General features: G+C 42.6%; 1 protein-coding gene across 5 annotated transcripts in view; it reads right to left on the bottom strand.

Moving 5' to 3' along the window:
• The window catches only part of MAP3K4 (mitogen-activated protein kinase kinase kinase 4), a 149,253-nt gene that overhangs the window by 87,311 nt on the left and 45,346 nt on the right, over nucleotides 1-16,596 (bottom strand). The gene's annotated exons all lie outside the window — the stretch shown is intronic.

The raw sequence follows: 16,596 nt of genomic DNA, 5'->3' as shown, positions 1-16,596 counted from the left end.
TAAAGAATCTGCCTGCAATGTGGGAGACCTGGGTTCAATCCCTGAGTTGGGAAGATCCCCCGGAGAAGGGAAAGGCTACCCACTCCAGTATTCTGGCCTGGAGAATTCCATGGACTGGAGAGTCCATGGGGTCGCAAAGGGTCGAACACAACTGAGAGACTTTCACTTCCAAGGGGAGAAATACCAATAACCTCAGATATGCAGGTGATACCACACTAGTGCAGAGAGAAACTAAAGAGCCTCTTGATGAAGGTGAAAGAGCAGAGTGAAAAAGCTGGCTTAAAACTCAACATACAAAAAAGGAAGATCATGGCATCCAGCTCCATCACTTCATTGGCAAAAAATAGGGAAACAATGGAAACAGTGACAGACTTTATTTCCTTGGGCTCCAAAATCACTGCAGATGGTGACTGCAGCCATGAAATTAAAAGACGCTTGCTCCTTGGAAGAAAAGCTATGACAATCCTAGACATCATACTAAAAAGCAGAAACATCAATTTGCCGACAAAGGTCCACAGGGTCAAAGCTATGCTTTTTCCAGTAGTCACGTACAATTGTGAGAGATGGACCATAAAGAAGGCAGAGCACCTAAGAAGGGATGCTTTCGAACTGTGGTGCTAGAGAAGACTCTTGACAGTCCCCTGGACTACCAGGAGATCAAACCAGTCAATCCTAAAGGAAATCAGTCCTGAACATTCATTGGAAGGACTGAGGCTGAAGCTGAAGCTCCACTACTTTGACCACCTGATGTGAAGAGCCGACTCACTGGAAAAGACCCTGATGTTGGACAAGATTTGACGGCAGGAGGTGAAGGGGGCAAGAGAGGATGAGATGGCTGGATGGCACCACCGATTCGATGGACATGAGTTTGAGCAAACTCAGGGAGATGGTGAAGCACAGCAAAGTCTGATGTGCTGCAGTCTATGGGCGTTGCAAAGAGTCAGATACGACTGAGCGACTGAACCACAAAGCTTATTTTACTTTCTTTTCCAAAGGGACACCTCAATATGAACCAGGGATAAGCAGGATTTGAACAGAACGCAAGCTTACTTTTACTAAAACAAGGGAATGGGGATCTTATGATAGGTTCTAGGTCAGCTCTCACTCAAAGAGCAATTCCAAGAGGAGAGCTCTTACCAGGCATGTAAGATGCAGACCACAGTGATGCAGAAAGGACTTGACATCTTGCACAAGGAGTCTAAAAGGACGGACACGCCTTCGTCTTTTATTCACAAGTTCTCAGGAAACAAGAACACAGAGAGAGTACACAGGAAGAGGCGCCGAGCAGCAGGAAAATTATTAGTCTTGCCAGTGGTGATTCATTGAATTAACTCTCATTTATTCCATCAACAGATACTTACTCAGTATCTACTAGGTGCATGGCTATTAGAAGAAGATTTACAGTGATGTGAAAACACAGAAACCAGTACGATAAGCTCCTTTACAGCTTACATTTCATGTAAGCTGTGGTATTTTTTCCCCACAAAATATCACAGAAAATGGTACTTATTGCATTTTTCCAGAAAAATGGGTCTGGAATTATTTTCCCTTAATTACATGTGTTGGTCTTCCTAGCTTTAAAGAAATGGAAGGAAACTTAAAAGAAAATAGTTAACGATGTGAACATTTAAAAATATAAAATATAATAACACTCATTTTAAAAGTTAAACTGGAGAAAAAAACACTGTCCTTAATTTATAAAAGATTCATTAAAACTGGAAAGAAAAATCCTGATACCAATAGGAAAATAATAATTGAAAAATACAAAAAAAGAGATAATTCACAAAATAAACTTAAATACCAATAAAACATGAAAGTAGTTCCACCTATTATTAGTCACCAGACACTCTAAACAAGATAGCTCTTTCTGGGCTATTAAATTAGCAAAGGCTTTAAAAAATCCTCAAAACTAGAACGCTCATAAGGTAAGCACTATTTGTGGCCTGTACGTTTTTATAATCTTTCCAGAAGAAAATGTTTAACGATAGATATTACAACTTTCAAATGTGTTCAAACTCCTTTCTAATTCTGCATTCAGAAAATGATTTCACAAAAGCCCCCAGAAGAGCCAACAGAGCTGTGTTACCAGGGGGTTCATTGTAGTGCTATCTGGAACAGAAAGAAACTGGTAACAACTTAGATGGTTTATGGCAGAACCATAAAATGGAATGAGAGAGCCAGTTTTAAATGACGGTTTAACACTGTTACTAAGATGGCAAATGCTCACAGTATGTTCGGACAATGTATCACACCCACCTCTGTCGAGAGGGACCTCCTATCACCCCTGTATAATTTACTTGGGAATTATTCATTTTTGTGAGATCTCTTATTGCTACAGCAAACCATTATTTAAATCATTCATCACATTCTTTCACATTCATGACTAAAAATACAGTATATAAAACAAAGGACCACAGACTCTGAAGTATAACAAAGCTGAATGAGCCCTGAGTCCAGGTATTCTGAACTAACATTGGTACGTGTCTTAAAGACTCACTTTCTCCATCTGAAAAATATGCACCCAGTTTGCAGGCTCATTAGAGAAAACACGTGATACTATTTGAATGATGGCACACAGGTGACAGATGCAAATTTATTACCATTTCCACAGCAGATCACAAATTATAAAGTTTCCATTTACCTTATCTCTTCTCAACTAGATTATAAATTCCCTGAAGACAGGGGATGTTTTATGTTACACTCCTACATAATACAAGTATTACCGGCCTAGGGGAGTAAGAGAATATTCAGAAGGTAAGTGCTGTCTGAAACACTGCAGGAGAAAAGAAAGGAAAAGGGCAGCTGATGCTCAGAAACCAGTCCACTCACAGGCGAGAGGCTCCCAGAAACCAATCCACTCACAGGCGAGAGGCTCCCAGAAACCAATCCACTCACAGGCAAGAAGCTGAGAAAGACGTCGTGTTCGGGAATGGGAAAATGTTCATTGTGAGTGGAGACTAAATTCTAAGATACAAGTTCTCCCGGGGTCTATTCGGCCTGGTAGTAGTTGTTTAGTCACTAAGTCGTCTCTGACTCTTTGCGACCCCATGGACTATAGCCCACCAGGCTCCTCTGACCATGGGATTCTCCAGGCAAGAATACTGGAGTGGGTTGCCATTTCCTTCTCCAGGGGATCTTCCCGACCCAAGGATTGAACTCCAGTCTCCTCCATTAGCAGACAGGTTCTTTACCACTGACCCACCAGGGAAGCCTGTACCTTAGGCTGAAAGGAGTCTCAAATTTAGCTACCCCTGAGTGGCAACTTCACTTTCTGCCGTAAAGGGTGGTGTCATCTGCATATCTGAGGTTACTGATAATTCTCCCCGCAATCTTAATTCCAGTTTGTGTTTCTTCCAGTCCAGCGTTTCTCATGATGTACTCTGCATAGAAGTTAAATAAGCAGGGGGACAATATACAGCCTTGACGTACTCCTTTTCCTATTTGGAACCAGTCTGTTGTTCCATGTCCAGGTCTAATTGTTGCTTCCTGACCCGCATACAAATTTCTCAAGAGGCAGATCAGGTGGCCTGGTATTCCCATCTCTTTCAGAATTTTCCACAGTTTATTGGGATCCACACAGTCAAAGGCTTTGGCATAGTCAATAAAGCAGAAATAGATGTTTTTCTGGAACTCTTTTGCTTTTTCCACGATCCAGCAGATGTTGGCAATTTGATCTCTGGTTCCTCTGCCTTTTCTAAAACCAGCTTGAATATCAGGAAGTTCATGGTTCATATATTGCTGAAGCCTGGCTTGCAGAATTTTGAGCATTACTTTACTAGCGTGTGAGATGAGTGCAACTGTGCGGTAGTTTGAACATTCTTTGGCATTGCCTTTCTTTGGGATTGGAATGAAAACTGACCTTTTCCAGTCCTGTGGCCACTGCTGAGTTTTCCAAATTTGCTGGCATATTGAGTGCAGCACTTTCACAGCATCATCTTTCAGGATTTGGAATAGCTCAACTGGAATTCTATCACCTCCACTAGCTTTGTTCGTAGTGATGCTTTCTAAGGCCCACGTGACTTCACATTCCAGGATGTCTGGCTCTAGGTCAGTGATCACACCATCGTGATTATCTGGGTCGTGAAGCTCTTTTTTGTACAGTTCTATGTATTCTTGCCATCTCTTCTTAATATCTTCTGCTTCTGTTAGGTCCATACCATTTCTGTCCTTTATCGAGCCCATCTTTGCATGAAATGTTCCTTTGGTATCTCTGATTTTCTTGAAGAGATCTCTGGTCTTTCCCATTCTGTTGTTTTCCTCTATTTCTTTGCATTGATTGCTGAAGAAGGCTCTCTTATCTCTTCTTGCTAGTCTTTGGAACTCTGCATTCAGATGTTTATATCTTTCCTTTTCTCCTTTGCTTTTTGCTTCTCTTCTTTTCGCAGCTATTTATAAGGCCTCCCCAGACAGCCATTTTGCTTTTTTGCATTTCTTTTCCATGGGGATCGTCTTGATCCCTGTCTCATGTACAATGTCACGAACCTCATTCTATAGTTCATCAGGCACTCTATCTATCAGATCTAGGCCCTTAAATCTATTTCTCACTTCCACTGTATAATCATAAGGGATGTGATTTAGGTCATACCTGAATGGTCTAGTGGTTTTCCCTACTTTCTTCAATTTCAGTCTGAATTTGGCAATAAGGAGTTCATGGTCTGAGCCACAGTCAGCTCCAGGTCTTGTTTTTGCTGACTGTATAGAGCTTCTCCATCTTTGGCTGCAAAGAATATAATCAATCTGATTTCGGTGTTGACCGTCTGGTGATGTCCATGTATAGAGTCTTCTCTTGTGTTGTTGGAAGAGGGTGTTTGTTATGACCAGTGCATTTTCTTGGCAAAACTCTATTAGTCTTTGCCTTGCTTCATTCCATATTCCAAGGCCAAATTTGCCTGTTACTCCAGGTGTTTCTTGACTTCCTACTTTTGCATTCCAGTCTGGGAGAAATATCAATAACCTCAGATATGCAGATGACACCACCCTTATGGCAGAAAGTGAAGAAGAACTCAAAAGCCTCTTGATGAAAGTGAAAGTGGAGAGTGAAAAAGTTGGCTTAAAACTCAACATTCAGAAAATGATCATGGCATCTGGTCCCATCACTTCATGGGAAATAGATGGGGAAACAGTGGAAACAGTGTCAGACTTTATTTTTCTGGGCTCCAAAATCACTGCAGATGGTGACTGCAGCCATGAAATTAAAAGACGCTTACTCCTTGGAAGGAAAGTTATGACCAACCTACACAGCATATTCAAAAGCAGAGACATTACTTTGCCAACAAAGGTCCATCTAGTCAAGGCTATGGTTTTTCCTGTGGTCATGTATGGATGTGAGAGTTGGACTGTGAAGAAGGCTGAGTGCCGAAGAATTGATGCTTTTGAACTGTGATGTTGAAGAAGACTCTTGAGAGTCCCTTGGACTGCAAGGAGATCCAACCAGTCCATTCTGAAGGAGATCAGCCCTGGGATTTCTTTGGAAGGAATGATGCTGAAGCTGAAACTCCAGTACTTTGGCCACCTCATGCAAAGAGTTGACTCATTGGAAAAGAGTCTGATGCTGGGAGGGATTGGGGGCAGGAGGAGAAGGGGACGACAGAGGATGAGATGGCTGGATGGCATCACTGACTTGATGGACATTGAGTCTGAGTGAACTCCAGGAGTTGGTGATGGACAGGGAGGCCTGGCGTGCTGCAATTCATGGGGTCGCAAAGAGTTGGACACAACTGAGCAACTGATCTGATGTGAGTGGCAACTTTGTGCAGGGATATATTGACAAGTCTTCTCACAAAGTGACTTGCATTGAAATTCAGGGCCTCCGTCATTCTAGCCAAATCTGAGTCTGGGGAGTTCGCCACCTCAGAAAGCTTCCTGCATCAGGGCTTGGGGTAGAGGAGATGGGAGTTGTTCATTACTGGGCACAGAGTCTCCTTTCGCAAGATGAAGAGTTCTAGAGACTTGCCACACAGCAGCCTGAATGAATATACTTAAACACTACTGAGCTGAACACTTAAAAATGATTACAATGGTGAAAAAAAAAGGCAAAATGAAAAACAACCCTCCCCAAAACCCTGAGTGAATAAAATACACTGTGACACATTTACACAATGAAACACTTTAAAGCAACAAAAATACAGTAGCTCAGAATCCACCTGCAATGCAGGAGACCCCGGTTCCATTCCTGTGTCGGGAAGATCCCCTGGAGAAGGGATAGGCTACCCAATCCAGTATTCTTGGGCTTCCCTGATGGCTCAGACAGTAAAGAATCTGTCTGCAACGTGGGAGACCTGGGTTCAATCCCTGGGTTGGAAAGATCCCCTGGGGAAGGAAATGGCAACCCACTCAGGTATTCTTGCCTGGAGAATCCCACAGACAGAGGAGTTGGCAGGTTACAGTCAGACACGATGTCACAAAGTCAGACACGACTGAGCGACTGAGCACAGCACATCACTCAGAAAACAGATGAATCTCATGAACATCACGTCTCATGAAAGATGTAAAATGTCGCTAGGTGTCAGGGCGACGAGGAGAGGACAGGCAGTGGCCGGGCAGAAGGGATCTGTAGGGCACTGCTCTCTGTCACAAAGCTCATCTCTGCAAGAGCACATTCGCTTCTAGATGCCAAATCCTGCTTCATGTGTCATATGTATCAAACGTCCGCCTTACACAATATAAAAGCAAATGTTGCCCAAAAATCTAAAACTAAAAAAAAAAAAAACCTGAAGCAATCTACCAGGTCCCACCTAATTGGTCACTAGCCTCCCTTTCTCTTTTATCTTTGTATTATCAAACTCTGCCAACAGCCTATATAGTTGCCTCTATTTTATATATAATTCAATATGTAAAATTCTGTACTTAGAGAGGAACAGATTATACCTAACATAAATATATGCATACTCTTTAATAATGCGATTCCATTTCCAGGATTTTATTCTAATAAAATATCTTGGGTATACACAAAGACTGAGCCAAAAAGAGCACTCATAATATTGCTGCTTATAACAGCAAAAGAAATGGAAACACCTCAAATAGCCGGACAAAAGACTGGTTAGATTAACTGAGATCAGAAGCACTTCCGGGAACAGAACCCTGACGGAACCCTCAAGGGGAGGCAGGACGCAGCAACAGGGGTTGCCCCTGGCAGACCAAGACCATACCAAGCGCCCTGTAGGAAGGATAGCCGCGTCCTTCTCTTACGTTTTCACCCACAGAGGGGCTTCTTTCCCTGAGCTGCTTCCTCGAGAGCACAGGGCATCAACTCCAGGCCAGGGTGCCTGTCTCCAGCAAAGAAGGGCCACCTCTGGGCCTGAGGAGAAGGACTCTCCCATGTACTTTCAGGGACAGGCTCCCGACGGCCTGTTTAAACCACTCTGAGATCATACCAGTGGGTTGAATCAGGACTGACAGAACTGTTGTGAAAGTAATTCAAAAGCAATTAAATTACAGCATACTGATAATGAGGAATAGTGCTTGCCATTAAATATGTTTATAAGATGGGAAAGTGTTCATGATATGCTAGCTACTAATGGGGCTCAGACGGTAAAGAATCTACCTGCAATCCAGGAGACCTGGGTTCGATCCCTGGGTTGGGAAGATCCCCTGGAAAAGGGAAGGGCAACCCATTCCAGTATTCTTGCCTGGAGAATCCCATGGACAGAGGAGCCTGGTGGGCCACATACAGTCCGCAGGGTCGCAGAGAGTCATACACGACTAAGCAACTAAGCACACCAAGCTAAACTGTACGGAGGAAGGACTTACACATATAAACTTACATAGGTAAATCTCTCTCACACACACACACAGATAAGAGAGAAAGCCCAGGAAAGAAATATGCCAAAATGTTAGCGGTGACTATTTCTAGACAGTAGGATTATGACTATTTTCTTCTTTATACTTCTCAGACTTTTCTACAATTGACATGCATTGCTTTTATAATCAGAGATTTCTAACTGATTAAGAAAAGTAATCCCATTCACTTTTCTAAGGCAATAATAGCTAGATCAATTTGGAAAGCAATACTTTTAAACATAATGCACAACATTTTAAAAAATGAAAACGGTACTAACCTAAGTCATAAAGACATGTCAAGTTAAACCAAAAACCTAAAAAGAAGTTCTAGAGAAAAAAGATTGAGCTATACCTAATGACCTCAAGGAGTCATTCAACCTATAGTATTACACTTCTGATTTTAGTAGCGTGATTTATGATCCTTGGGTCAGAATTCCAAGTACCTTTAGGAGTACTACGCAAAATTTTTATAGCTGAAGCAAAAGAGGGAATCTGGAAAAGCCGGGTCCCCAAATCCTCATTTATGACTTCCACAGACACAGAAAAACAAATGTTTCCTGGATAAAGATTATTGCAACTGTTTTAAAATATATGTAGCCTCAAAGCACACTTGATGGCCTTTTATGAAAACTAATTACGATGGACTTCCCCCCTTACCACTTTAAAAGAAAAAAATTAAAAGAAGAAAAAAAATGTAATAATGATAGCTAAAAATTACTGGGTACTTTTTGTAAAAGGTGATTGGCTCTTCTAGTTTAGTAACAACCTAGGAAGTAGGTGCTATTATTATTTGCTTTTCAAATAAGGAAACTGAATCGCAAAGAGGTTAAATAATTCCCCAGTATTTAACAGGCTGGTCATCAGAAGGTAAGGCTCAAAGCCTGTCTGTCTAGACTAATACACACTCACTCTAGTACCAATGCCCATGTGCTCTCCCCACTACAGCCACTGCCTCCTCCACCCGACAAGAGGGCCAACTGACCACCACGACACTACGCCAGGAGCTGGGACCCGAGATGAGCCAAACAACCATGCCTCTGCCCTTCTGGAGTCTGATGTCTACTAAGGCCAACAGACAACAAAAAAAACATTCACACAAATGGATAATCACAAATGCTGAGACACTAGAACATGGCAGAAAACCATGGGAACCAGGAAGACTTTTAACAGAAGGACCTAATCTAATCAATGCCTCAAGAGGTCAAGAATCCTGTCTGCAATGCAGGAGACACAGGAGACCTGGGTTCGATCCCTGGGTTGGGAAGATCCCCTGGAGAAAGAAATGGCAACCCACTCCAGTGTTCTTGCCTGGAAAATCTCAAAGAGACAGAGGAGCCCGGCGGGCCACACTTTAAAGGGTCACAAAGAGTCGGACAGGCCTGGGCAGGCACGCAGACATGGGTGGAAGGGTACAAGGTCAAGGAAAGGCTGACCCTGTGGTGAGCAATGCCTCAGAGAAGACCAGGGACAGGAGGAAGAGGTGACCGGGTAGAAATAACACCCCAGGTCACCGTTTTCTTAAAAATACACTTCACTGCAGTGAAAGCTGCTGTACCCTAACACACACACACACACACACAGAGTAGGAGACAATGAGTTTCTTTTTTACCTTTTCTTGAGGACAAGTCCATTGGGAAAAATAAATAAATAAATATATGTTAGTGTTTCAGAGAAAAATGAACAAATTATCTAAAATATTCCTATATTCCAATCCCAATATTACTCCAAAACTTACACTAAATTTTAAACTCATCTTTACAAGTCTTATGTTTAAGGATAAGCAACCAAGAGAACGACCTTGGGAGACAAAGATTAAGATGCATTCTTATTCTTGCCTGTGGGAAACAACACTGTTTTCAAGGAAGAAAACAGCCAGATCCTAACATGCCTGGCTTCTTCAAAATGCCTTTAGATCACTTAGTGGCAAACACTGCCGCTCTCCTGACTCAGTCTCAAGGGACAAGGCATAATAGCAGCTTCCCTTAATTTCGGTGGAGCCATGCTTTTCAAAGGGAGGGTCACAACCGACTTGTGGATGATAACATCAATTTAATGAGTCATGAGGAACAATCTTTTTACAGAAGAGAACAAAACCGAGAATTACTAGAGTATATTGTATAAGGTCAAGCACTGTTCCATAAGTTTTTATTTCAGTTACACAGCACGCACACGCTGTTGTAAAATACACTTCCTCCCACAGGTCACAACTGCAGCCAGAATCACCACCCCAGGACAGAAATTACCATCTTACAGCCGCCGTGGCCTAAAGACCAAGTACTGGAAAGAAGAGTGAGATGTCTAAAAAGGTCTGAGCACTGGCTCCTCTTTATTCTGGGAGCCTGAAAGACTGAAGTAAAGTTTCACGGGGAAAAAAGTTGTGAACAATGAGTTTGGGGGGATTTCAGGGTAGGGTTTGTTCCTTTTCTTTTTTTTTTTTTTGCTTTTTTCCCCCCTAAAAATCCTTCATCGCTGTTCCATCCTGTAAAGTCCAGTTAATCCAGAAAACACAGTATTTCACTGTGTTTGGTGTGCAGGTCTGAGGTGAACAGCACCTTGAGCTTTGGACCTTAAAGGGAGCACAGTCTGACAGAAGCAAAGGGGAGCAAGAGCAGGGAGACCTCGGGAAAGCCGCAGCCTCTCCGGGCTGGCCTTCTCACCTCTAAACAAAGGGCACCGCCCAGATGATCCCCAAGCTCCCTTTGGGCTCTAACCTCCTGAAAGTCTACAAGCAATGCAAAGCAGGACTAAATGCACACCAAGAGTCCCTCCATCTGTAAGACTTGCAACAAAACAGTAAGAGCTCGATTCCGTATTGGAGTAAGAACTAAATACTTAAACATTCAAAACACTAACTATAACCACTTAGTGAGAAAACCAAGTTACACCTACATTTTTATGTTCCCACATAAAGACTTCAGAATGTTTAATGGTACAATAAAAATAACGCATGTATTCAATCTTCTTCCAAAATATTTCTGAAAGACTAAAAAGGTTGACGATTTGTTAATTTTACATCTCTAAACTAGCTGTCCTCTAATAAGCCCTGTTCAGAACATTCTACAGTTCAGCAGTATCCTCAAATAGCCTGCTCATGTACAAAAAGGAAAAAAAAAAAAAAGTTCCACTGAAAACAAAGCTTAGTATCCACTTTTTTCCACAGAAGGCTTATTTCTTTTGAAATTACGCTGAAATGAACTCCACTTATAAAATGCTTTTAAAAGAATGCCTAATATATTCTTAATAGCTTTCCCTGCTACCTTATAAACATTTGGCATCCACATGATCCATGAGACTAGTAAGTCTATCAATGTCTGCAAAATACAACAAATGATCTTAGAGGTCAAAAACAAATTTGCATACTGCCTATGCCATGAGTACTTAAAGAAAATCAACTGGATACAGTCCTCTCAGATAATTCATATATTCAAAATTCTTAAAAAGAAAATTTAAATTAACTTAAAATTTGGCCACAGCACTCCCTTTGTATAGCATATAGAATCTCATCAATTTCAATTTTAGGAACAATGCAAAGTAGAGAGACTTAAACTTATAAATGTACAATAAGTTAGGTTCTCTTTTTATTGTGAAATAAAAGCATGCAACATTCCTTATGAAAAAATTTAGGAAAAAGTACCATGTATCCCTTTGACCTATTTTCTAAACACATATACACTTTTTGTTTTAACAGGATCACACTAAGTATAAAGGTTTTAATTCAAACTTATATTAACAGTTTAAACAAAAATAAAGGGATTTATTAATTCACGTTGAATTCTCAAGAGAAAATGGGAATGAATGTAGCAGAAGAGGACAGCGGCCGACGACTTCTCTTGGTTACTCTGAAACCAGACTACTTCTCTCTGAGACAGTGACTAGAGTTCCAGGGAGCTACCTCCAGGCTCATGACTGCGCAGGAGTCGTTTCAGTTACTATAAAGAGCTTTTCTGTCCTCCAGCTCCCATCTGAAAGATCCTAGTAAAGAGCTCCAGGGGCCTAGCTCTCATCAAGTGCCATCCCTACAGCCAGGCAGTGGAGGACAAGGGCAGCTCCGTCTCTGCCACGGGGTCACGAGAGGGGCGGCCACGCGGAGTGGCAAGACAGGGCGGACAGGCCGAGCTGGTGGGGAAACGCGTGTGACCTGAGCAGACACCTCACGGGTTGGCTGCCACACCCGGCTCGTGCTGCTGTGTGCCCTGCCCTCTACTGAGCACAGCGGTGGCTATGCATAAACCAGAAGTGCCCAGGGAATCTTTTTAACAACGGTAACAGGTCCCACTGGTGTGAAGACTTAGAGGAATTAGATCACGAGCATTTCCCCATGTCACTGAATACACCTTAAAAACGTGGTTTTTTAGTAATAGCTGCACAGAATTTTTTTATGTGGGTCTAAGGTTTTTACACTTAATTATATGACTTAAATCCAGAAAAACCACATGCCATCATGATCTTTTTTAAACACAACACTCACAAGAGACAAAAAGCATTTTAGGAAAGCACCAACAATCACCGACATCTTTGCCACACCTTTTCCAGAAACTAGCCACAGGGCTCTTTGGGGCGGGGGAGGGGGGCTCTGGGTAAGAGGAGTGGATTATGGGGAGGGTGGAGAAGGTAGGTGATCCTCTGAGGCTTACCATTAGCAAAAATCTACCACTGATGGTTTGTAAAAACCCTTGTCTTTAAGGGACAAGGATACAATATACCTCAAAGTAAAGCAGGAAAAGCAAGATTTGTCATAATCTAATTAAAGGAAGACTAAAAGTTAAAACCTCAGATATGCAGATGACACCACCCTTATCTCAGAAAGTGAAGAGGAACTAAAAAGCCTCTTGATGAAGGTGAAAGTGGAGAGTGAAAAAGTTGGCTTAAAACTCAACATTCAGAAAACAAAGATCATGGCATCCGGTCCCATCACTTCATGGGAAATAGATGGGGAAACAGTGGAAACAGTGTCAGACTTTATTTTTCTGGGCTCCAAAATCACTGCAGATGGTGACTGCAGCCATAAAATTAAAAGACGCTTACTCCTTGGAAGGAAAGTTATGACCAACCTAAATAGCATATTCAAAAGCAGAGACATTACTTTGCCAACAAAGGTCCGTCTTGTCAAGGCTATGGTTTTTCCAATGGTCATGTATGGAGTTGGACTGTGAAGAAGGCTGAGAGCCGAAGAATTGATGTTTCTGAACTGTGGTGTTGGAGAAGACTCTTGAGAGTCCCTTGGACTGCAAGGAGATCCAACCAGTCCATTCTGAAGGAGATCAGCCCCGGGATTTCTTTGGAAGGAATGATGCTGAAGCTGAAACTCCAGTACTTTGGCCACCTCATGCAAAGAGTTGACTCATTGGAAAAGAGTCTGATGCTGGGAGGGATTGGGGGCAGGAGGAGAAGGGGACGACAGAGGATGAGATGGCTGGATGGCATCACTGACTTGATGGACGTGAGTCTGAGTGAACTCTGGGAGCTGGTGATGGACAGGGAGGCCTGGCGTGCTGCAATTCATGGGGTTGCAAAGAGTTGGACACGATTGAGCGACTGAACTGAACTGAACTGAAAAGTTAAAAACAAACACACTATAACTTAACCAACTGAGGGAAGTTAGTGATCAATGAGTCCCCTGGACTGCAATGAGATCAAACCAGTCAGTTCTAAAGGAAATCAACCCTGAATATTCATTGGAAGGACTGATGCTGATGCTGAAGCTCCAGTACTTTGGCCACCTGATATGAAGAGCCGACTCACTGGAAAAGACCCTGATGCCGGGAAAGACTAAAGGCAGGAGGAGAAGGGGACGACAGAGGATGAGATGGTCGGATAACATCACCGACTCAATGGACATGAGTTTAGCAAACTCCAGGAGACAGTGGAGCACAGAGGAGCCCAGCATGCTGCAGTCCATAGGGTCACAGAGTCGGACACAACTTAGTGACTGAATAACAAGTGATCAATGGGGGAAAAAAGCAGCGTGTGTGAAGTCTAGGGTAATGAAAGCCTAAGAGTAAGACTCTGTCACATGCCTCTCATCCTGGGAGCAGGGGGTATGCCCAACAGGGGTGCAAGCCAACTTGGTGTGGTAACATCAGTCGCTAAGATCATTCCACTAATTTCCCTTGCTGACATCATGCTGACCAATCTCTTAATTATACTTTGGCAAGAGGGTACACTGAGCCACCAGGCACAGATGAAGCCAGGTGGAAGGTGAAGCTCCATGCCTGGACCTTGCTTACCTTATCCTGCCCAGGGAACGCCAGCTTTTAAAGACCCACCGCAGTCCCTGGCCAAACTCCCTTTCTAACATCTCCTCCACTCCTTAAAGAAATCATTTCCAATGGCCTACCCGCTGGTGGCATCAAAGTGTCTTTAAAAAGAATACAAACCACCTGGTCAAACGAGAAGGCTGAAACAACAGACTGCTATGAGTGAAAAATGATCATCTCTGAGGAATGAGGAATTATGACGTAACAGGAAGTTATTAAGGCAAACGCATGCAGTAAGCAATCAAGCCTTTCTATTCCCGTATTTCAGCAGGGCTCAGAACCAGATCTACAAGACACCCAGAGAACACAGACGGAGGAAGCAGAAGAGGCTTCTGAGGACATGACAATCAAAGGGAACCACAGAGTCCTTCCCGAGAGACAGATGTCCCCATTTCAGAACATGAAAGGGGAGCTTCTGCATCGCTGGAGTCCTTTGTTAACTGCTTCTCTGCCTAAAGCCACCCCAGTCAGTGGTTAGCGCCCCCTGTAAGGGTCTCACGCCATGCCCATCACTGATGTGGCCAGGAGAGCCTGCTGCTAAACAAGGTGGGTTCCACTGGCGAGAACACATAGGGAGGGACATCCCATGTCAGGGCTGAGACAAGCAGGCTCCAAGGGCGCACTGAGGTGGAGAGACAGGGTCAAATCACCTAGGAGTGACGGGACAGCCAAGTACTTCTTTTTTAGCAGCGAGACCTATTTTCTTCAAATAAACTTATGAGAACTATATTACAGTAAATAATAAAGTCACTGGTTTCCAAAAGTTATTTCAAGTAACCTGCACTTTACACAGTCAATAAACAAGAATAATGGGGCTATTTTTAACGTAAATATTTTTATGAAAGCTTACAGAATACAGCAGCAGTCTCCAATCAGCTTTTAGTAGCTAAGATCGGTGCTTTTTAAAGTGCTGATTCAAGAAATCACAAAAGTAAACCGTTCCAGATCAGTTTTAATAGTTCTCCTGATAATTTCGGGATCCTCCTACAACTGACCCAGAAGCTTAAAAAAGAAATTGTTAAGAAATGCTTATTTACTCCTAAGTTTAATCACTAACAATAACAACTGCTCTATCCTTATCGTGAATTATTTATCAAAAACAAGGACAAGAGGTATCCACGAATGACAACAGGCAGTAACACTGTAAGCGCACGATCACCTCTCAACCTGCCTGTGTTCCCTGGTCATTGCATAACTCACGTCAGCAGGCGCTGAGCAGATGTGCTGGGCTGGCACCTGCCACCCTGCAGCTCTGGCCAACGTGTGCAGGCCTGCTTTCCACCAAAGACCTGTGCATTAGATCAGCCTTCCTGATCAATGACACACCGCCATGAAGGACGTGAACAAAGATGGCAGACGGTGAGCTTCACTCTGGTCTGCCCCCAGACCAGTTAACCTAGTAGCACAAGGCACGATACTGGTCCCCAGTGTGGCCAAGTGTGGCATCCTACATTATTTGAAAATGCACACCAAGCTTCTCTGAAATGACTAAAAACACAAACAGCAGAGATTCAAACAAACAACTGCAGAAGCCCTGAAACATCATCTACTAATGATCTACAGTAAACTGGTCAGAGGTCAGCTCTGCACACTGAAGAGGTGGTGGTAACAATGAGGATGTACAGAAGAGAAAATAACAGCTCTGTCAAGTAATGCTTTACAGATTTGCTATTGTAAAATTAACTGCAATGTTGCTAAGAAAAATATTTCTAAGATCTGCTTGTTCCGTACACTGCTGCTCACTTGAAGTTGGATGAAGCCCATTATCCTGACCTATTTCTACTATAACAAAGACAGAGACCTGGCTGAAAACTCAAGGTTTCTTTTCATCATTAGAGAAAGTCATTTTTAACAGCACATTTTCAATTCTCTCTGTTCCTTTTACTTTTAGTTAAGAATGCTCACATCCATTTTTTCCCAGAGTACAGCTGCACAGACTTACAACTTCTGATCTGCTCATTTGTATCATGAAATCACATCTCCTTTTTATGGGGATCAGACACAGGGGAAGTGCAGCCAGACCTGAGCTCAGCACTAGCTGTGAAAGCCTGGACAAAACAATTAACACTGTGCCTCAGTTTCCTCATCTTGAAAAGAGACAGTAATAGGACATACCTCATAAGGCTGTTGGTCAAGATTAAATGATTAACATAAGCAAAAGAAACAGCATGTTTTAAGGGATAAGGGCTCGCTACTATTATTTTTAAAGAGAACCTTACAGGGGTCAAAATACTCAAGAATGACTCTACTAACAAATGCACAAACTTTCTGACAAAAGCTCTAAAAATGTTAGATACATTCCAAAGGACCCAAACAAATTCTCATTGCACCACGTATCATGACTTAGAGAAGCTGTTCCCTAAAAGTTCACCAGAGTATCTCAGGAGTTTGGAATGAAGGAAAATGAAGGAGGACTTTCTTCACAGCTTATAAAAAAAAACACATCTGTTTGGGCCGACTGGGTCATAACAAGCACGAATGTGGTTCCTGTATTCGGTTCAAACTACAGCTACGGACTTTTAAAACTTCTTTAAGGAGGAAAAAGGACACTTAACTCCTT

This window comes from Bos indicus, chromosome 9, assembly GCF_029378745.1.
Source record: "Bos indicus isolate NIAB-ARS_2022 breed Sahiwal x Tharparkar chromosome 9, NIAB-ARS_B.indTharparkar_mat_pri_1.0, whole genome shotgun sequence".
NCBI classification, from domain to species: domain Eukaryota; kingdom Metazoa; phylum Chordata; class Mammalia; order Artiodactyla; family Bovidae; genus Bos; species Bos indicus.
Note: the sequence above shows the minus strand (reverse complement) of the source record. Positions and strands in the feature narration are given on the sequence as shown.